This window comes from Mastigoproctus giganteus, chromosome 7 (genome assembly GCF_048544385.1).
Source record: "Mastigoproctus giganteus isolate SK-2022 chromosome 7, ASM4854438v1, whole genome shotgun sequence".
Classification (NCBI taxonomy): Eukaryota; Metazoa; Arthropoda; class Arachnida; order Uropygi; family Thelyphonidae; genus Mastigoproctus; species Mastigoproctus giganteus.
The window spans coordinates 101,146,817-101,170,727 of record NC_143581.1 but is presented as its reverse complement, the minus strand read 5'-3'; positions in this window follow the sequence as shown (position 1 = coordinate 101,170,727).

The following is a 23,911-nucleotide window of genomic DNA, read 5'->3' as shown; positions in this document are numbered from 1 at the left end:
TATTCCACCTATCCTTTTTACAAAGGATGTTCCCCGTTTCCCTGACAATAGAGTCACCAACAACTACTAGTTCCTGTGGGACCAGCGCATTCTGCCTAGGGGGCTGCCGTGTTGCCTGATGACCAAGTGCAAGCTCTGGCGTTGATGTGGGCAGCTGAGAGCTTGATGGGCCCCTCAATTTATTTCCTTCGAGGGCATCCACCCTGTCCTTCAAGCTCTCATAAAGGCCCATAACAACGCTGAGTTGTTGCCCGAGTTCCTTGCACTCCTTACATCGTGCACACACAAAGACATCCCCCTTGGCAGTATCATGTCCCGTACCCGACTGCTCCGCAAACATCAAGCAAACAGTGCATTTTAAAAGACTGTGAATCAGAGTGCAACTGCCCCCCCTCAGTTCTCCCCTGAACCACAGCACTCCCATTAGCTTGAGCCTTTTGCTTTGCTGCTCTGGTCAGAGTCATGATTCCGATTTAATTCAATAAAATTCAAAACAAAAATTAAATCCTTAAGTTATATCCCAAAACAGTTATGTTATATATATTTTTTTTCGGTATCTAGTGTTTTCTACGAGTTCCCTTTATACAACTTCCGTATCACATGTACCACTATAGTTATGTATTAATTATTTGTTAGATTAAGTCGTTAGATATATATATTTATATAGAGTTAAAAGTACAATTTAATTGACAATAAAGTTTATCAAGATTAATAGATTTACTGATTAATTGACAATATTATATTATGCACTATACGACACTAAACTTGTGCTATCGTGTAAAAATGGCGGGAATTCACGAACGGTATTTCTACGGACTCGTAAGTATTGATTAGCTTCCAAATCTCGCTATCTCAATTTAGAATAAACTAAGGATCCTGACTAGGTCTATAATCTACTTATAGAAGATAATTTGATATAACAGTTGGTTAATAAATCGACTAAATTTGGTTAAAAAAAATTTGGTTTGTGACACGTGGATTTGATACCGTTACCGATACTAAGTAATATCTACAAAATCTCTGTCTAAGTTAAACTTTAAACTAAGTATCGTAACTAGGAATATAAAGCTACTCTAGAAAATAAGTTAATATGACAATTTAAACTAATAAAGCAGAAAATAAATCAGGAAAAACGTCTCTGTTTGAAGAGCTTTAAGGAGCAATGGCCGCACAGGCTGACCTCGCACCCAGACGAGGCTTTGTGATATTTTTCTAAAGCACATTTCTGGAGGTCACGACCATAAAACAATTTTCACTTTCCGGTTTATTGGGCTTTTCTGTTCCTACAAGCAATTATAAACGGGTAGTAAACTCGATCTTACATTTGTGAAAATACCGATAGCTGGAATTGTGTGGTTTTTTGAGTTATTATAGTGAAATCTGTTTCCCCTTTACTGAAATCTTCAATCGTATAAAAAACAAAAAAAAAAATTCAGAATCTCTTCATTCCTTTTTTTAAGCTTCATATACGTGTAACTCCGCGCAAATCGTGTTAGATGCAATTTGTGCGTTCCGTTAAAAAATGCTTATGCATCTTGAAATTTATAACGAAAATAGATTATCTTGGAAACAAACGCCTCTTGAAGCATTTCTGAAGAAGACTCCTTTGCGCAACAAACCGACGAGTGCCGACCCAATAATAAGTGATCAACGAGTGTGCATTTAGTCGATGATGAAGAATAAACATTCTTTAAAATTTGTAAGTTATATATAATTTATTATTATAATTCGCTTGATTTTACAGGCTACGTTTTCATTTCTTTTTGATAAATCAATCATCATTGTTTAAACAAACTTAATTAGCTAAATAATTTCATTGTTGAGAACGTAACTCCTATTTTTAACATTATGTCTATGGGATTTAATTCCCGTTTTACAAACGCGCGCCGACCCGGATAACCAAGTGGGTAAAGTGCCTCTGCTTGGCAACCCAAAGGTCGCGGGCTTGGATCAAAGTACTGCTAAAACCTTGGTAGGTGCATTATGGTCACAGAAGCCGATGCGCCAACAACTACCAAAAAAAAACAAGCGCGTGCAGGCGCCTCTGTAGCCAGGTGGAAAGGAGCAATGAAAAATAAATTTGCTTACAGCAGTCACTGAACCCTACTAGAGTCAGCCTGGAATTTTCAGTTTCGAGGGTTAAACCCTACAGTTTTTCTTACAAGAGACTGTGAAGGAGAAGGATGATTTCAGTCAACTTTGTCTTTAATCCATTCCATTTGTTCGTGGACAGCTGTATGTACGGATTAGAAGTTTGTAGCAGCACAACAAAGTCATAAGCAAAATACGTAACTCAAAAAGTTTTTCACATTCCCATTTTTAGCAGGAGAATTCAAATTACCAAGAGATGGAAACAGTGAAAGGAGTGACAGTTGGGTTTCTGGTCCATAAAGATTTTAAAAACAACATTTTGGAATTCAAAAGTACATCACCAAGGATGTCAAGACATATTCAAGATTTCTAAGAGGTACAAGCTAAAGATTATAATGATTTATGCACCAACATCGAGCCATGATGATGAAGAGGTTGAAGAAATGTACACTGAAATTGAGAGTCTTCTAGATGAGCAGAAAACCCACTACACTATTATTATGGGGGACTTCAATGCTAAGGTTGGAAAAAGGCAAAACAGTGCAGAACGAGGAACTATAGGAAATTTTGGAATTTGTGGAATCTCAAGGACTGTCAGTAATGAACACTTTTTTCAAGAAAAGGGTGAACAGAAAGTGGACATGGAAGAATCCAAATGGATTAACAACTAATGAAATCGACTTCATCCTCACTAACAGAAGATATATTGTGAATGATGTTACCGTCCTGAATAAGGTAAATGTTGGAAGTGATCACAGAATGGTAAGATGTACACTTGATGTAGGAAAGGAAAAAACTGACTCGAGTAAATAATACAAAGGTCTTTGAAATAACAGAGGAGGAGAAAAGGCAGTATGTACTGGAACTTAAGAACAAGTTCTAGCTTCTGCAGACTGCTCAGGACCAAGATATCGACGAGGAATATTACAACTTTCTGAAAGTGATAAAGCCCAAGAAACCTATAGGGAAAAAGAAATCCAAAGAAGAAAAAATTAGTCAAGAAACACTTGTCATGATGAACCAAAGACGACAAATGAACAGCAAGAAAAACACTGACAGGGAGAAAATTGAGTATACTGAGTTATGCAAAGCCATTAGAAACAGACTCAGAGAGGACATAAGAAGATTTAACACATGAAAAGTAGAACAAGCATTAAGGGAAAACAAAGGATTTAAATTAGCAGCCATGAGCAGTAATACAGAAAGACAAATGATACTGAAACTGAAGAATAGCGATGGTGTACTTAAAAACAGCAGAGAAGGCATAATTCAAATAGCAGAAGACTACTATAGAGAATTATACAAGGAGCGAGGGAATGATACCAGCAGTGGGGAACATGGATTGCAAAGTAGCAACACATACGACATACCCGATATTCTTCCTAATGAGGTAAAACATGCATTGAAGAATCGGAAAGCCCCGGGGGAAGACGAAGTTACTGTAGAGTTGTTAAAATTGGGAGGAAGAGACATAACAAAAACTGGCAAGGCTCTTCACAAAGTGCATTAGAAAAGGTGTGATGCCTAAGCAGTGGAATAATGCAATCATAGTTTTGCTGCATAAGAAAGAAGATAAATTGGAAATTATAGACCAATTAGCTTGTTATCCCATATCTACAAGTTGTTCACAAGGGTCATTACTAACAGATTAAAAAGGATACTTGATGAGAATCAATCGAAAGAGCAAGCTGGCTTTAGGACAGGATTCTCAACTATGGATCACCTTCACGTAATATCACAGCTAATGGAGAAAGCAAATGAATATAAAACACCATTATGCCTGGCATTTGTGGATTATGAAAAGGCATTTGACTCCATACAGCATAAGGCAATGTTTCGGGCACTGGAAAGACAAGGCATAGATACTCCATATATTATGATTTTGAAGAAAATATATGAGAGTGCTACATCCTTTATTAGTTACATCCTTTACTGACTAGACAAAGACAGTAGCAAATTTAAATTCGAGAAAGGAGTTCGACAAGGAGACACAATATCTCCGAAGCTGTTTACTGCTGCGCTTGAGGAAGCTTTCAGAAGATTAGACTGGTGGCAGAAAGGAGTCAATGTGAACGGAGAGTACCTAAACCATTTACGATTTGCAGATGACATTGTGGTCATAAGCCACGATCCCAAAGAATTAGAGGAAAATCTTAATCAGTTATGCACAGTTAGTAAGGATTTTGGACTAAAGATGAATATGGCTAAAACAAAAGTAATGATGAACAAGTATGCCACAGAAAGGGAAATAATGATTGAAGGAGCAGTAATTGAAAAGGTCATATACTTATCTGGACAAGTTATTAGCTGTAATAATGATAAATGGCTGGAAGTCAATAGAAGAATAAATTTTGGATGGATAGCATTCAGGAAATATAGTCACATACTGAAGAGCAATATCCCAGTTTGTCTGAAACGTAAAATAATGAATCAATGTATACTCCCCACCATGACTTATGGAAGTGAAACTTCGGCACTCACCAAAAGAATGGAAGAGAAGCTAAGAACTACACAGCGAAGAATGGAACAAATTATATTGGGAATCAGACTGTTAAATAAGAAGAGAAACACATGGATTAGGCAGCAAACTCGAGTAAAGGACATTCTTATCAAAACTAAAGAACTAAAATGGTCTTGGGCAGGACACATAGCTCGAAGACATTATGACAGATGGACTAAGAAAATAACAGAATGGTACCCAAGAGGAGCTAGAAGAAAACCTGGAAGACAAAGGCGGAGATGGATAGATGAAATTCATGAGTTTTTGAATAGTAAATGGATGGCCAGTGCTCAAAACAGAAGGAACTGGAAAGTTGCTGGAGAGGTCTTCATCCTGCAGTGGATTGAAAATGGCTGATGATGATGATGCATTTAGGCTTCACAAGACACACATTCTTTTTACTTACGTTCGAAAACTTCAATCGACATTTTGGATGGTAGCACCACAAACGAGGATAAAAACACAAATAAAGACAGAACGGTATTCTTGCATTCCCTTCCAGTGGTAAAATTAATCTGAGCTATGACTCATTCCTCTGGAACACAACACAACATACCGTGAATCGTTTTCACAGGAACAGTTCAAGTCGGACGTAACAGAGCGAACATTGCTTTTACAGTTAGTTAACCCTCTTCAAAATTGCTTAGACGTTCCTTCACCATAATAAGTAGAATCGGAGATCTCATGCAAATGAAAACTAACAGTTAGTAGAAAAGCATTTCACATCAGCACATGCTGATGCGAAAACAACAACACGGAAAAAATTTTCAAACCAAAAGCACAATTTCAAAACCTGAAAGCTACCATTGAGAACGTATATAAAATTATCATAGAGTGACTTTGTGGGATTTTAACAACTCGGGAATCTGGATTTTTGTACTTCACTGTTCAGATTTAAATCTCAGAATTAATTCACTTATTGTCTGTAGCTTAATTCTAAACATGACACGCGCTCGCGCACAAACGGACCATTTTGTTTAGAGAAGAAAATCATCACTGCTATTTTTTTTTTTTTTTTTGTTCATTCAAAAGTTCAAAGATTACATCTTTTTTCCACTTCTTTCACAGGGTACAGGAGTTGTCTTCGACTCTTAATCTCTATAGTGGTGAAGGATTTTTGACTTGACTCCACTGAAAAGAATTAATGTAGTCAGATGATCACCACAAGAATACGTATGGAGTTTTCTCTCGACTAAGTTGTTGACTACTTTCAAATGCAGAGAACTGAATGGGATAACAGTTTTGAAGAAAATTCAAAATCGAGATTTCTAGATTTCACTGTGGGGAAGGTGAAAATTGAAAACTGGTCATTTAAGAAATAATTAGCATAGTGTCTTTGCTGGATGGTCAATTCCTTGGAACTTGTGAATTCAGTAATTGTATGTACAAATCGTTTCTTTTGAAAATGCTTGTTTTGTCTTTCACGACAAAAGAAGTAGTTTTAGTATCAAACGAAGAAAACATCTCTGGGAATGGACAATATCTTGAAACTGAAGCACACTCAAAAAATACAATTTTGAAGATAACTTTAACCCAAAGACGAGTTACAAGTCCGAACTAATCCCCAAAGAGTTTTTCTTAAATTTTATTTTGAAAAGCTAACTTCATAAACATAAAATTAGCGATGTGTAAACCTCACCAAGCGACCACAGTTCAGCCCAAAAATGAGGCGACGAGATCAAAGAGGATTGATTTCCTCCCTTTCCCATTTCAAGTTATGTAAGACACAGTTTACCGCTGTTGAAAACGATAAAATATTTCTTTGAAATTACAGTGGATCTCTTTTTCCCATTGACAAAAAAAAAAAAAAATAATAATAATAATAATACTACAATGCGCATATCAGAGACAAACGGGAAAAAAAAAACACTATTATATTTAGGCCACCCGAATAATTAAATTCATCTGCCGTGCAGGTCCAATTTAAAAATTAACTGGGGTATGGCCACAAGCATTTTCTCCTAATTCACTATGAAAAGCACGTAACTAGAGCCAAACACAACGATAAGAATACACCGCTACATTCTAATGGTGGTTCTTACTTTTTTTTTTTTTTTTATGTAGTGCTAGTAGACCTGCAAAGACGTTCGATTGTCACAAAGTGTGCACCCAAAGAGGCCTTAAAAGTGCCACTGATCAATCCCAGTTAATGCATATATGAGTAGTCAAAACTGCTTTTGGTAAATTTTGTTTCTTTATTTTAAAGATAAGAAGTGATGGCAGTTTCCCCACTTTCGAATTTGGTTTTATGCCTGTGTTTAAACCAAACTTTAACTCAATGAAAATTTTCAAAATTAATGCGTCTTGTAGAAAATAACTATTCATTTCGATTGTCAAAGCAAATTGAGCGTTCACATCGCTAATCTACTGTCTAAGACCGTTATAGTCCCCAAACAAAATGCAAAATCAAGTGTTTTCCGAGAAATGTTTTCGAGAAATTTTAAATTAAAACAGGGTTTTTCGCTCTGTTCAGTGGCTTAGATAAGATTAGTTGGTTAGTAATTTTTTTTTTTATTTTGACAGTAAGTAGTTGATAACTAAAACGATTACCAATGCAGACAGCTGAGAGTGACGACAGTTGAAGAAATTCAGTCAACTGATTCCAGACTGTTGTTTACGTTGGGAGCAAACTTTCCTACATATGCTGTAACAACATCTAGCGAGCAAAATAAAATGAAAATTAATCACCATCTTGTTTGTATGCATTTTTCGCAAAAGTAATGGGCGCGATTGTTTTTATTTATTATTATTATTATTATTATTAACTATATTGTGCAAGGGAGCCTGAGGCTTATGCTGCACCAGCCAAAAAAAAAAATTCCCGAGTTACCCCGAGAGAGAAAAGAGTAGAAGGGAATCACCAAGAAAGAGAAGAATGATATCCAGCTCTGGGTGGATATCATCAAGGGTGTGCCAAGCCCATACCAGATGTGAGCACCTGGGGTTATCACTCAACGAATTTAATTCCATTTAAGGGGTATATAGCTATTCGATAAAACTATGCTTTTGTGAATTTTGTGTCTGTGTTTCTTTATATTTAAGGATAAGAAGCATTGACAGAATAAACTTTAAAATTAACTGCTAGAGTTAACTGGTTTGGAGAAATTCACAAAATAAACTGAGCCTGACTCTAGTTTGATTTTATAGAGATAAAGTTTGCATGGTGTATCTGTGAACATGACAGTCGTTGGGAACGGATGACAGCATTCATTTACATAGTTTTCTTTAAATTTACATTTCTTAAAAATTGTATGTCCATACCCATCATGGTAAATTGTTGAAAAATAATACTACTGCGTTTTTTTTTTTTTTTTAAACTAACACTAAAAAGAAAACGGGCCGTTTTGTTTTTGGGAAGAAAATCGCCATTATTAGTTTTTTGTTCATTTAAAAGTTAAAAGTTTACATCTTTTTTTTACCCAACTTCCACAGGTTACAGCTTTCTAGTTTTCAATGCGGGGAGAGTGAAATCACATGTTTTCCCCAAAAGATACTAACAGTAAAGTGTACATACAAAAGGAATACCGATGCTCATGCTCATGCTCTAACTCTATTATCAAAGCAAAATGAACTTACGTATCGACCGTGTATGGCCTAAGACCATTATAATTCCCATTAACAAAAGGCAAAATCAACATGTTTTTCCGTCTTTTTTTTCATGAAATTTTAAAATTCAAACGTTTTTCACTATGTTCAAAGGTATGGTAATTATTTCTACATGTTTACTTTCAATTGAGGGCTGTAGTGTCATACAATGTTAAACACAAAACTACATTTTGAGATAGCCCTAGTTTCACTTTATACAGATAACAAAACCTATTATGTCAGAAGTCTCTATCGAACTTCACAGTTTAACTTGGGATGTGAGCACAACTGAAGGTTCCATATCAGCTCGTTCAAACATAGATACTAAAAGAGTGAAAAAAACCCCACAAAAATAGAGAAATTGTGAAATTCCATGATTTATGATGTCCCTAAAGACCTTTCAAAAAAGGAAATAATAGAAAATCTGTACAATAAAAATTAGCTGATTTCGATTTTACCTTCCACGAAATCAAGCAGGGTACTACTTTCAGATTCACTACAAAGTCAAGATCCTCTTCATATGTGCACTGGGTGATAAGTTTGTTCCCAAAGATATATAACTATTTCAATGTTAGAAAGAATTTCCTACTGTTCCACAGGCCTCCCGTTATAGTGTGCTTGCTGAACAACCTTCATCGCGTAACGATTAAGACAATCACTTCATACACTTACTCCACCTTCAATGTGTATAATAAGGTTTCCGGGCAAGTTTAAACAGTAATATTGGTATTCCAGGAAACCTGGGTTTTATATGATCGGCTAGTGGTTTGGTTTTAGGACAAACATCTCATATTCTCAAGACCTATTCTGCGACGTGGAGAATAGACGCTGAGTCCCTTCCAATGGTTAGGCCTTAAAGTGCCACAGATTAAGGTTCTTTACTTATAAAACTCGTGCTATGGATAGTGTGTGTGGCAAGAGAATGGTCATGAGGCCAAAGCGATCAATCAAAACATGGTTTATTGTAAATATTTTACAGGGTAACTAGGGTTGGTCACTTGTTTAATCAAAACAAAGAAGAGAGGACTCAGTGCTATTCTAGAATATGGCTATAGATTACAGTGTGTATGTTATATATAGGTTATTTGGTTCGTGTTCTTCGTGTGGCCTTTGGTCAACAGCTATTGCTCGCACTCAGAGGAATTGACGCACATCTCACTGTCCAAGTGTTTAGGTACCAGTGTAAAGTTGACATGTAAGTTTAACAGTATTGACAGTAATACATTTAATAGTGGATCTTGTTGATACACAAAATATACATTTAACATAGAGTATAACTAGGAGGAGAGATGTAAACAGATGACAACAATATAGGGGGGAGGGATATGACTTAGTGTTGGATGGTTCCATGCGAGTTACAATCAAAACATGATCGAACTTACCAGAAAACTCCCGAGCGAGTTTAGGGGTTGAGTACTCAGCGTATCAGTCCGTTGGAAATGTTTTAAATGCGTCTCTTTCTCTCTTTTACGTCTTGTTTTCGTGTTTACGCCCGACTCCTCAACGTCAGAAACACCACAACTGCAACCACCGCCCCCTTCTTTCTCTCTCTCTCCTTTCAATATATATAGGTCCCCCCACCCTTTTGAGTTGAGGATCCTCGCATTGATCAAAAGGCTAATTTTATGGGGAAAAGAAAATCCCAGGATCTATCGTCCTCGAAACCTAATACAATTAAGATGGAATTTAAGAGAAGAAAGAGGAACTTCGCATCTGCATGGGGTGTCATTCCCAGACTGTCCCGCTGTAGTCACTGGATCTAAAGTCTGTTGATTCTTACCAATTTCCAGACAACAATCATCCCGAAGCCATCAGGTTCAGATTCCACCCCAAACGCATGTTCCCCAACTGACATTACTCTAATTTCTCTGCCGAGAATCACATACTTTCCCACCGTTTTCGTAATTAAGTCCATGACGTTTCCCCGACTCGATCCAGTGACGACCTCTCGCTGTGAACTAGCCGGTCTCATAATGGTGGGATAAGGTCTCAATTTTGATTTTGTCTGCTCTAACATGCAGAGCGCATGTTAGAGCAGACAAAACACTTTACTGCAAGGAGTGGTTATTATTCTCTAAATATAGTAGTGGCAAAAATACAGGGTGACTTGGAGCAGAAATTGTTTCTCAAAGGCAAGCCAAGGGGTAAAAATGAAAGCATTTTTACACTACCTTGGAGCTCCCACAAACATCGTCCATTTACTATAGTAACCAAATGCTATCTCTGCCTTGGTTTTGATCACACTACAAAGTATTGTAGTGTGATCAAAACCAAAGTATTGTAGTGTGATCAAAACCAAAGTATTGTAGTGTGATCAAAACTACATGCACAGTGGCCCCTCCTGTGGCCACTGGGCATGTAGTGGTCACGTTTTTGCTGAGTGTCCATTTAAAGAAGAACCTGCTTGCTGTGTAAAATGCAAACGTAAAAAGCGAGAGTATCATAACGGCCGCCCTGCAGTGCTGAGATTAGTGTGTCTCGGGAGGAAATAATATTGATATTATATCAATACAGGAATCATACTATGGAAAGGTTCACTTAAGCCAAACTTCAAAAATAAGGGGATTTTTTCTTTCCACTAGAGTAATTCAACCAGAACGACAAGACCCTAAAATTTGCAGTGTTAGAAAGAATTTTAAATGGAAATTTAGATTTAACGGTTATCAACGGACTTTGCAATAAACTAACAACTTGGGTTTTAGTTACCTATGAAACCCTAACTTTTTACCTTTTATGTTTATATTGCCCTCCTGAGGATTTTAATAATTCCCCGAATTACTTCGAATCTGCCTTAAACTTCATGGGACCTAAAATATAATCACTTCTGATGTAAATGCTAAATCTAGTATGTGGTTTAGTACTAGCTCCGATACAAGAGGCAAACTTCTGGAAGCATTTATAATCAATTGTAACTTACAAGTGGTTCACATCTGGTGTGTATGGGCTTGGCAAACCTAGGGTCTCCTGAGCTGGATATCGTCATTCTTCTATTTCTTGGTGATTCCCTTCTACTTCTCTCTCTCTCACGGTAACACAGATTTTTTTTTTTTTTTTTTTTTTTGGCTGGTGCAGCATAAACCTCAGGCTTCCTTGCATCTTATGGCTAATAATAATAATTTTCAACAGACCACAACAATTTACTACGTTCTCAAGTTATTCAGGGGAGTCAAATATCGATGTGACCCTGACAACTCACAATTTCAGTCCTAATATATCTGATCGGATCGGACAGTTTCCTGATTGGACAACAAGTGATCACCGAGTTATCCCTTTCTACATAACTCGCTCCAGTACTTCTGGCGAAAATTATACTCCTCAACCAGACCTCATTAGGTTTTCAATAAAAAATATTAACTGGCCATCTCTTGATGCCTCAATCTGGATGGATTTTTCCAAGAAATATATAGATATTTCTCAGGACTTCTCTGCTAATGAAATTGCTATTGCAATCCAAAATGCGATAATTAAAGCCTCATACAAGTCTTCAAGGAAAAAAAAGATCAAATTTCAAAACTTGATCGTGGTGGTCCCAAGAACTCACAACACTTAGAAAATCTGTCCATCAGGCCATTGCAGTTGCCAACCACATCGTAATTGGCCTTGTGTTGATGCGGAGCATCTTCCCTCACTCTTAGAAAAACATATGTAAAAGCTATTGCGTCTTGAAAACAAGAGACCTGGATGAATTTTGTCCACAGCTCTGGCAACGCGAACCCGTAGAGCCTTCTCTACAAAATCTCAAGGAAACAAAACCTCTTCTTTAGAAGTTTTTGGTACCGTGGTCAACAATTCTGTTGAGACATATGACTGGTCAGACTCTTAACACTATTTTGGACAGATTATTCCCGATTGAGGACTCCTCAACTAACACACAAGCTCACTCAAACACTCATTCTGCACACTCTGAATATAAATCTAAAGAAGCTATACCTCCATTTATTTTTGTGGAACTTGCAACTGTTGCAAAGAAAACCAGAACTAAAAAATGTCCAGGTCTGGATCTTGTAGAAAACTTATGTTTTAAGGATTATAAAACTAAGACCATTAGTACTGATTAATCTTTATAATAAATGTTTGCAAGAAGGCCTCTTCCCAGATATATGGATAACAGCATTACTAAAACTTGTTAAAACACCTGACACTCCAGCTTTGGAACCAAAGTCCTATAGACCTATCGCCCTTCTGGCAAATCTTGCGAAACTGCTAGAACGACTCACAGCTTTGCGCCTTATGAATATTCTACAGTCATAAAATTTACGGTAGGTAGGTCCACTGAGGACGCCATGGTTAAATTTACCTCTCATATCGAAAATTCAACATCTAAAAACATCTCTTGCTATTTTTGTCTCGTTGAGGGCGCTTTTGATTCCCTCTGGTGAGAAAGCGCCCTCAAATTGCTCCGAAACGGCCACTGTCTTCAACAACGTTATCTTCTATTCAGAAGTTATTTGAACAACCAGCATGTGCTCGTAAAAGCAAAATTCTGTCAGGTCTCCAGGCAGGCGAGCGTAATTGCGGCGTCATGTAAGCTGTCTTATTGGCTGGTCTCACTCCTCTCTGTGATTGGCTGTTCAGTTGGAAACAAATTTATTTGTGTTGTGAATTTGCTCACCAGATGGCACTGCGTATTTTTCTTTTTGCGTTTTTCTGCTGGGGTTCAAACACTGAACTTGTGTGGTGGCCGTCTGGCATTTATCCAGTGGGCTACCCTTTCAGTTGTGTGAATATGTGTAAATGTGGCTATTATATATTGTGCTGCCACTTTCTTGGGTACACCCATGCTGTGCGCAAAATTGCTTTGTCCCACAACGTTGCAAGTCACATGACCACAGTTGGGGATATAAATGCAGCAGAACAACTTTCTAGCATCAGTTAGACGTAAAAACCGTGGCAAGAGTGGGGAAAAGGAGGACATAACGGACTTCTAATGTGGCATGGTAGTAGGTGCAAGACATGGTGGACAAAGCATCTCTGAAACGGCACTTCTCCAGAACTTTTCATGCCAAGAAAATCGCTTGTGGATGAGAGAGGTCAGAGGACGATGACGAGAATTGTGTAATCAAACAGATGGGCCACAAAGTCCCACATAACGTCAGAATACAACATTGGTGCATAGAACAAAATATTGCAACAGACCACTAGTCGCACTTTGTCGCGAATAGGCTACAACAGCTGATGGCCACATCACATACCTTTGTTATCAATGAAGAACAAGAGAGCACGCCTCCTCTGGGCACAGTAACACCAGCACTTGTTTATCAAGGATTGGAAAACAGTTGCTTGGTCTGACGAGTCAAAGCATCATGTTGATGGAAAGCTCAGAATTTGGCAAAAACAACATGAATCCATGTACCCGTCACGTCTGATGACTACTGTGCAAGGTGGTGGGGACAGTGTTATGGTGTGGCGAATGTTTTCTTGACAAGAGTCCATTAATACCCATAAATTCACGTCTGAATGCAACATCGTACATAAACATCGTTGCTAACCAAGTCCATTCGTAAATGTTGACAGTTTAGCCTCAGTCAGATGGTTACTTCCAGCAGGGGTAATGAGCCAGTACGCAAAGCCCGAATCACTATGGAATGGTTCAAGGTACATGACAATGACTTTTCTTTGCTGCAGTGGCCCGCTCGGTCCGCGGACCTCAATCCTATTGAAAGTCTAGGTAGGTGTTCCTAATGAAGTGGCAGCACAGTGCAGGTATGAGTGTGACGTCAAGAGACCTGTGTTCTGCAAAGAATTGTGGGGTGGGGGCTGAGTGACGGCACCGAGATGATTTAGTTGTTATTTCTTCTGATTGGAGGTACAGGTAAGACAAAAAAATTTTTTTTTATTTCCTGTGTTGATGCTATTGGAACTGTATACTGTGTTATTATTAGTCCACTTTGCCGAAGAAAACCTTAAAATAAAGATATTTTTATTTTACGTATTTGATGGTTAAATATATTTTGTTTCCTGATAACTTAGTCTGGTTGTGTCTCCATCTATCGGTCCTCTTAACAAGCTGGAAATGAAATTTTTTACCTTCTTATTATTAGCATTAGCATCAGCATTATCAGAGGCATATGATGCAAGAAAGCAAGCTTATACAGCATCAGCCGAAAAAAAAAAAAAACACTTCCATTTCACCCCTCCATTCGTTCGGAATACCTGTCCAACTGAGCCTTAAATTTATTTAAGCAATCAACTTCCACAACAAGGGATGGAAGTCTGTTCCACCAACCAACTGGCCGCAGGCTAAAGGCAAATTTCCGCACATCTATCCTACATCTGTCTTTCCTCGATTTGAATTTATGCCCTCTCAGGTGATTATACTGATCGAGAGGAAGAATCCCATCAGCATTGAGCATGCTCAAACCATTCAAGGCTTTATACACCTCTATCAGATCACCTCGCTGGTGCCTAGCCTCCAGACACTGTAATTTGCAAAACTTAAGCCTTTCTTCGTAAGAGCACCCCTTTGTTCCATTCACTAATCTTGTTGCCCTTCTCTGTACTCGTTCCAGCAGCTCTGCATCCTTCTTGAAATGAGGCCTCCAAACCTGTATACAGTACTCTAGGTGTGGCCTGACCATTGCCTTATACAAGGGAATAATCACCTCCTTATCCCTGCTAGAAAAATTCCTATGTATCATTGACAATACACAATGAGCTACTCTTGCAGCCCGTCTGCACTGCTCAGAGAACTTCATATCTGCTTGCACAACCACCCCAAGGTCCCTTTTATTCTCTACCACTGTCAGTGTAGTACCACAGAATTGATACGTTGCTCTGGGGTTGCTGTTTCCCATGTGTAGTACTTTACATTTGTCAATGTTAAACTTCATTTGCCACCTCTCAGCCCATCTGCTCAACCTTTCCAGATCCTGTTGCAGCAGCATAGTGTCAGTAGTTTCCTTGACAACCCTGCCTACCATTGTATCGTCTGCAAACTTCGACATTAAGCTTGATATACCATCATCAATATCATTTATAAATACAGAAAACAATAATGGACCCAACACTGAGCCCTGAGGGACTCCACTCATAACATTAGTCCACGACGAGCAGTGCCCATTGATTACCACTCTCTGTCTTCTCCCCCTCAGCCACCCCTTTATCCACAGCAGCAATTTGCCTCCAATGTCACACTGCTCCAATTTGTGCAGCAGTGTTCCGTGTGCAACTGTATCAAAAGCCTTTCTAAGATCCAAGTATATAATATCAAAGTTATTCCCAGCATCCAGTTCCTTTGTGACTGCATCATAGTATCCAATCAAATTGGTCAGGCAAGACTTCCCCTTAACAAAACCATGCTGTGTCCGAGCTATAACTGAAGTCTTGTCTAAATGATCCTGCAGTGCTTCTTTAACCAGTGACTCCATTAATTTTCCTGGAACAGAAGTTAAACTCACAGGTCTATAATTACTTGTGTCAGCCTTTGATCCTGCTTTGTGAATTGGGGTCACATTTGCACATCTCCAGTCTGTGGGTACCTCCCTTGAGTCCAAGGAAGCTCTGATAATTATGGCTAAGGGTTTGCTTACTTCCTCCGCTGTCTCCTTTAATATAACTGGATAGATCTCATCCACCCCGGGTGCCTTTCTTGTGCTTATCTTCAACAACTTCTCCTCCACTTTACTTTCAGTTATTACAAGATTCTCTAGCTTACTGCTAGAGTTGAATACACCTCTGGCATTCCCCTCACTAAATAACTCCTCATGAGTGAATGTCGATGCAAAATATTCATTTAGTTTGTTAGCTACCTGAGCAGGATCATCAACAGTTGACCCATCGATATCAAGTGGACCCATCTGATTCATTCCCTTCCTTCTAGAGTTTACATAAGTAAAGAACTCTTTGCTGTTTTTCTTTGCATCCCTTGCCAAAGATTTCTCGTAATCTGCCTGCACCTGCCTAACCTCCTTTGTAACTTGGTTACAGATCAACTTGTATCTATCATAGGCTTCTGTGTCATGTGTTAATTTGTATGTATCCAATGCATGTTTCTTCTCTGCCATATGCCTCATTAGTTCATCTGACATCCATTTAGGCCTAAACCTTGAACAATATTTCTTAGTTGGTATGTAAAGCCTAGTAGCTTCCAAGATAAGTTCTTTGAATGCTTCCTATTTTGCATTTGCTGTTGGTAACATGATCAGTTGGCCCCACTGTATAGAATTTAAATACTGTCTCAGTCCATCGTAGTCGCCTTTACGAAAGCAATAACCCTTCCCTTTACCCCTAATGGTAGTTACCTCTTTGAGTAAATCCCACTTCAGCACACTGTGATCGCTGCCACCTAGTGGTTCATTTATCTGCAGATTCTTAATGCATGAAGAATCACTATTGATAATCAAATCTAGAGTATTCCTCCCTCTAGTTGCCTCCCGAACATGCTGATGTAGAAAACAATCATCCAATAAATCCACAAAAGCCTTGCTAGTGTGTGAGTGACCAGCCCCCAAATTCCAGTCAATATCTGGGAAATTAAAATCTCCCATTATAAGACTCTCTGATTTACTGGCCCACTCTATTTCCCCGTACAGTTTCTTATTATACTCATCAGAGTCATTGGGCCTATAGCACACTCCTACTCTCAATTTTGATCTCCCAATGCTTATGTCACACCAAACTGACTCGACACTGCACTGTCCAGCGATGTCCACTGGCTTCACTTCCTTGGATTTTATTTATTTCTTAACTAATAGCATAACCCCTCCTCCCTTCCTATCCTGTCTATCCTTTCTGTAGATATTGTACTCCCCAAATTCCAGTTCTGCATTCCTTATATCTGTGTGACACCACGTCTCTGATATCCCAACAATATCTGCCTTTGATGTTTTGAGCAATACCTCAAATTCATCAAATTTATTTACTAAACTCCTAGCATTGGTGTACACGCACGTATACATGCACCTATTTATATTCTTAGCACCCTAACACAACCCATGTGTTTACTTGTACCGCAATGACTCCCGGCAGTCTCTGAAATATCCTGCATCTTGTTTTTCAGGCTTCTGCTCATTCCAATAGAAGCAGTGCAAGAATCTCTTTCACCTCTGCCAGTGGCTACTGTTAATCTATTCGTTTTTGTTTCCCCCCAAGCTAGCAGTTTTTCGACCCACCTAACACTGACTCGATAGCATCAGCAAATATTCTTGCACCCTTTCTATTTAAGTGTATCCCATCCCTGTAGAAGCAGTCTCTCCTGTTAACAAGTACAGTCCAGGCTAAAAAAAATTCTACCCCTTGAGCCTTGCACAATCTTTCCAGGGCCGAATTGATCGACAAGGCTCTCATCATATACTCTCTCCTATCGTGTCTGTGCAGAATTGCAGACACTTTCAAATTGAACCCTATTTCACGGCTTTTTTTCAACAGTGACCTGTAATTGTTAAGCAATTCTGCCGGTCTCCTACTCTTGATATCATTAGTGCTTATCATTGACAAGACACAATGAGCTACTCTTGCAGCCCATCTGCAGTGCTCAGAGAACTTAATATCTGCCTGCACAATTACCCCCAGGTCCTTTTCTTTCTCTACCACTGTTACTGTAGTATCACAGTGTTGATACGTTGCTCTGGAGTTGCTGTTTCCAATATGTAGTACTTTACATTTGTCAGTGTTAAACTTCATTTGCCACCTCTCAGCCCATCTGCCCAACCTTTCCAGATCCTGTTGCAGCAGCATAGCGCCAGTAGTGTCTTTAGCAATCCTGCCAACCTTTATATCGTGTGCAAACTTGGACATTAAGCTTGATATAGCATCACCAATATCATTTATAAATACAGAAAACAATAATGGACACACACTGAACCCTGAGGGAGTCCAGTAATAACATTAGTCCACGATGAGCAGTGTCCATTGATTACCACTGTCTGCCTTTTCCCTCAACCATCCCTTTATCCACAGCAGCAATTTGCCTCCAATGCCATACTGCTCCAATTTGTGCAGGAGTCTTCCATGTGCAACAGTATCAAAAGCCTTTCTAAGATCCAAATATATGATATCAAAGTTATTCCCTGCAGCCTGTTCCTTTGTGATCACATCATAGTATCTAATCAAATTGGTCAGGCAAGACTTTCCCTTAACAAAACCATGCTGTGTCCGAACTATAACTGAAGTCTTGTCTAAATGATCCTGCAGTGCTTCTTTAACCAGTGACTCCATTAATTTTCCTGGAACTGAAGTTAAACTCACAGGTCTATAATTACTTGTCAGCCTTTGATCCTTCTTTGTGAACTGGGGTCACATTTGCATATTTGCAGTCAATGGGGACCTCCCCTGAGTCCAATGATGCTCTCATAATTATGGCTAATGGTTTGCTTCTTCCTTTGCTGCCTCCTTTAATATAACTGGATAGATCCCATCCATCCCAGGCGCCTTTCTTGTGTTTATCTTCAACAATTTCTCCTCCACTTTACTCTCAGTTATTACAAGATTATCTAGCTTACTGCCAGAGTTGAATACACCGCTAGCATTCCCCTAGCTGAATAACTCCTCATGTGTGAATGTCGATGGAAATATTCATTTTGTTTGTTAGCTACCTGAGCAAGGTCATCAACAGTTGAACCATCGATATCAAGTGGACCAATCTGATTCATTTCCTTCCTTCTAGAGTTTACATAAGTAAAGAACTCTTTGCTGTGTTTCTTTGCATCCTTTGCCAAAGATTTCTCGTAATCTGACTTCGACTGCCTAACCTCCTTTGTAACTTGATTACAGACCAGCTTGTATCTATCATAGGCCTCTGTGTCACGTGTTAATTTGTATGTATCCCATGCATTTTTCTTCTCTGCCATATGTCTCATTAGTTCATCTGACATCCATTTAGGCCTAAACCTTGAACAATATTTCTTAGTTGGTATGTAAAGCCTAGTAGCTTCCAAGATAAGTTCTTTGAATGCTTCCCATTTTGAATTTGCTCTTGGTAACATCATCAGTAAGTCCCACTGTGTAGAATTTAAATACTGTCTCAGACCACCGTAGTCGCCTTACGGAAGCAAAAACCTTTCCCTTTACCCCTGATGGTAGTTACCTGTTTGAGTAAATCCCACTTCAGCACAATGTGATCACTGCCACCTAGTGGTTCCTTTATCTGCAGATTCTTAATGCATGAAGAATCACTACTGATAATCAGATCAAGAGTATTACTCCCTCTAGTTGCCTCTTGAACATGCTGATGAAGAAAACAATCATCCAATAAATCCACAAAACCCTTGCTAGTGTGTGAATCACCAACCCATAAATTCTAGTCAACATCTGGGAAATTAAAAACCCCCATTTGTTGGCCCACTGTATTTCCCTGTAGAGTTTCTTATTATACTCATCAGAATCTTTATATTCTAGAATATAAAGATATTCTAGATACTCTTTGTATTCTAGAATATAAAGTTTTTTTTTTTATTTCCTGCGTTGATACTATTGGTGTTGTTTACTATGTTATTAATGGTCCACTTTGCTGGCGAAAACCTGAAAAGAAGTTTTTTTTTATGTGTTCCATATTGTTTGATGTGTAAATTTATTTTTTTCCAAATAAATTAATTTGGAAAAAAATAAATAAACTCTTGATGGTTGTTTCATCTATTGGTCCTTTTGCATGCTGAAAATGAAATTTTTTTTCCTTCTAAATTTAAATATGATTTTTAATTGTAAAAAGTAATTTCGCAAAGTTGTTTATGATTTTAAAACTATTGATTAGTTCTAAATTTCAAAAGTTAGTTCTTTAGAAGCTAAGAAAAAAGCCAGACAATATATAGAAAAAAAAAAAAAAAGATTTTCTATTGGCACAAAAAAAATATATATATATATATTTTGCATATATATATATATATTTACAATGAAAGGGTTATGGACATGTTTACCCCACTAGCTATTTCTTCATGTTCTCTCCTTTCCACTTGTAACCTCACCACTTCATAAAGGCGACCGAGAACGATCATTATAACCGTCACCAATACTCCTGCCCATCTTGTTCGTAAAGTACCTCCATCTAGAAAAGAAAAACAAGGTGTTACAAGATTACAACGTCCCAAGTGTAATGGGAAGTTTCGGTGTAGTTAATGCATTACAAAAATACACATATTTCCAGATATGTTGTGAAAGAGTACTTGGCATCTGAATCTGCTTATGTGAGACACAAGACGCAAAGAGTTAATTTTCCTAGTAACCAGATAATACTTCCGGGATTAGACCATACAATCGGTCTAAAGAGAATGGAGGAACATGCTATTGGCTCGTTTGTAATGATGCATTTTCAAGATGTGACTTGGTGAGAGCACTTAGAAATAAAACCTCAAAGCAACTGGTAAAGGCATTCAAATCAATTTTCATGGAAAAAAACACCTTTCAATATTAACAGTGATCAGGGCAAAGAATCTACAAATAAAGATTAAGAGCATTATTTAAGACTCTTAACATTAATTTCTATGCTACTAGGTCAGAAAAAAAGCAGATATAGCTGAGCATTTCATCCGGACTCTGAAAGAAAAAATTTTTTAAATGGATAACTTATTTTAAAAGTAAGAATTTAAAAGTAAATTCTTACTTTTAAAATTCTTACTTTTAAAAGTAAAATTAAACCAGGGGATCATGTCATTCTAAGTAGTAGCTCCCATCCTTTTTGCAAAGGATTCAAGGGTAGTTGGAGTGGTGAGGTGTTCGCTGTATCCTAAGTTTTGAAAAGAAGGCAACCAGTTGTTTACATAGCCAAAGACAGGGCTGGCGAAACGATCCGGGGCACGTTTGATGATCATTCTTCTCTTTTTTGGTGATTCCTTTCTATTTCTTTCTCTCTCTCTCTCTCTCTCTCTCTCTCTCTCTCTCTCTCTCTCTCTCTCTCTCTCTCTCAGGGTAACTTGGAAATTTTTTTTTTGGCTGGTACAACATAAGCTTCCTTGCATTTTTTGGCTAATAATAATAATAATAATAATAATAATAACAACCAATATGTCTCCCAGAGAACACCTACAAGGAACTCCAGAAAGCCGCAGTCCTGAACACCTGTAGAATAGACAGAGATTTCTTCGACCGACAGTAACACCAGACATTACAACCACCCTGTGTCCTTGGTAGTAGTACCCGTCAAGGAGTGGAATCCCCTAATCAGGGAGAAATAATATAAGAGCAACAACAACAATAATAATAATAATAAAAAAATCGGGCGCAATAGCCCAGTGGTTAAGACACTGGACTACAAGCCTGATGGACCCGGATTCGAATCCCGCATTGGTGGAAGCGATCGCGGCTCTATTACGCTGGGAGGCCGATATAATAATATTAAATGATTAAAAAAAAAAAAAAAAAAACATCGCGACAGTTACCCCATTGGACTTACTTCCCAAGGTCGGAGTGATGGCTGAGGCAGAGAGTGGCGCCATCTGGTGTCACGCGCGAGAACAAAGAAAATAAATAAACCACTGAACATAAACCGAAGCTAAACAAGTCCACCTCCAGAGATGGATAATATCGCAGAGAAATATTATCGAGTGTGGCGCAGGATAAAGTCACTTCCGTTCAGGCCTCAGGCAGAGGGGTCGGCTCGATAAGTTGGAGACAGTCTCCCGAGAAAGACAGTGGAGCAATTGGTAAGTAACCACAAGAGAAAGGCAACACCATCCACCCCCACCAACTGGAAGTGCTTCCTGCACACCTGACCACCCAGGAAGAAAACGCCAACGCATGAAGTGGAGCATTGAAATGAATGCGTACATCATGCAAGCATACTATGAAATGACCAGGCTAGAAACCGATATGACAATGTACAGATCGCCACTACATAACCAAGTGGTTGGAACGATACCCAGATATTCAGGTCACCGAACAGCGATTAGCAGACCAAAGAAGGACCATCGTCAAGAAGAACCTAATAGCTCCTGCCATCTTGGAAGAAATCAAGCAGGATGTCGCGATTTGCTACAAAGGACAAAGAATATGGTCAATATGGAACCAGAGAAGGAACAGCAAGAAGAAATACAACCCAGAGTATCTGAAGTGGAAAGAGACGAAGTCATGCTATCCAGAATAAAAGACGAATGGAAGAAGGCCCTAACAGAATTCGAAGGAATGGACCCACAAGAACCCACATGATACCTAAGCAGAGGCGAAATAAAATCCCGTGGAGAGTACCAGACGACTTCAATTGGCAAACCGGTGCAATACCACCACCTTGCTTATTGGAGGCTCGAAGTGGTGAAACCCATGTTTAGTCTCTAGAGAAAAGTTTCCGGCATCCCCCCCCCCATACTTCTCTTGCACGGTACTAAGTACTATAGGTTTTGATACCTTTCGTGTTTGAGGTTTTCATAAAAAAAAAAAACATGACCTTGACAACAATGGTGCAACGCTGGAGGTTATCTACACGGCCGTATACAGTGCTGCCATAGCAGCTACTAAGATTAATGGAAAAGAAACATGAGACCAGCAGCAGAAGAACCGAAAACAGAAGGAACAGCCAACTTGGGAAAGAAGCCTTCATCAGAAGATAGAAGAATTAAGAATCAAGATAGGTCAGTTGACCCAGTACCAACAGTGTAATATAAGTAAGAAATTGATCGGAAAGGTGAAGAGCATCCTCAAGAGAGACAGCGTGCACAGCAAACATGAGACCAGAAATCAGAGAATAGGAGAATACTTGGACACACTTAAGCATAACCTCCTCGCACTCAGCAAGAGACTACACCGATAAAAATAGAGCTCCCAGAGGAAAATAAACAACCGAATTTTCGTTGATAATCAAAGAGCCTTCTACAGGAAACTGGGTGAAGATGAGAAAACAGGAAACGGACCAATCGAGAAGAAGATGATCGAAGAATTCTGGGGAAATATCTGGAGCAGTGAAGTAAGACATAACAGCAGAGCACCCTGGATAGAATGGAAGAAAACGAAGGACATACAAGAGATGAGAGAGTGGGAGATTCGAGAAGAAAAAGTAAAACAGTCGATCAGGAACACCCACAACTAGCAAACCCCAGGAATTGATAACATCCACAACTACTGGTACAAGAACTGGTACCTGCACACACACACACACACACACACACACACACACACACACACACACACACACACACACACACACACACACACACACACACACACACACACACACACACACAAGCACCTAGCAGAGCAGTTCACTCGAATGATAAGGCACCCAGAGGCAATCCCGAAGTTTCTCACCGAAGGAGTCACATATCTGAATCCTAAAGATGAAGATACAAGAAACCCGGCGAAACACAGGCCAATCACCTGCCTCCCAACAATGTACAAGATCCTGACCAGCTGCATAACTAAGAAGATATCAAACCACTTAGAGAGTCGGAACGTAATGGCTGAAAAGCAGAAAGGATGCTAGTGGAGGAGCAAAGGATGCAAGGAGCAACTAACCATAGATGCCATAGTTATGGAGCAAGCCTTCAAGAAGCACCACAATCTATACATGGCCTACATCGATAACCGCAAGGCCTTCAACTTCGTACCTCATAGTTAGCTAATAGGGACCCTGAAGATCTACAAGGTCAATCCGATATTCACAAATTTCCTAGGAGCAATAATGGCGACATGGAGTACCACCATTATGGTGGAGAACATCACATCCAGGCCAATCCCCCATTAGAAGAGGAATCTTTCAAGGAGATTCTCTGAGCCCACTATGGTTCTGTCTAGCACTCAACCTGCTATCCACCATGCTCAACGGCAGCAAGTATAGATATAACCTCAAAGAAGGAAGAAAGAAGCTATACACCCTCA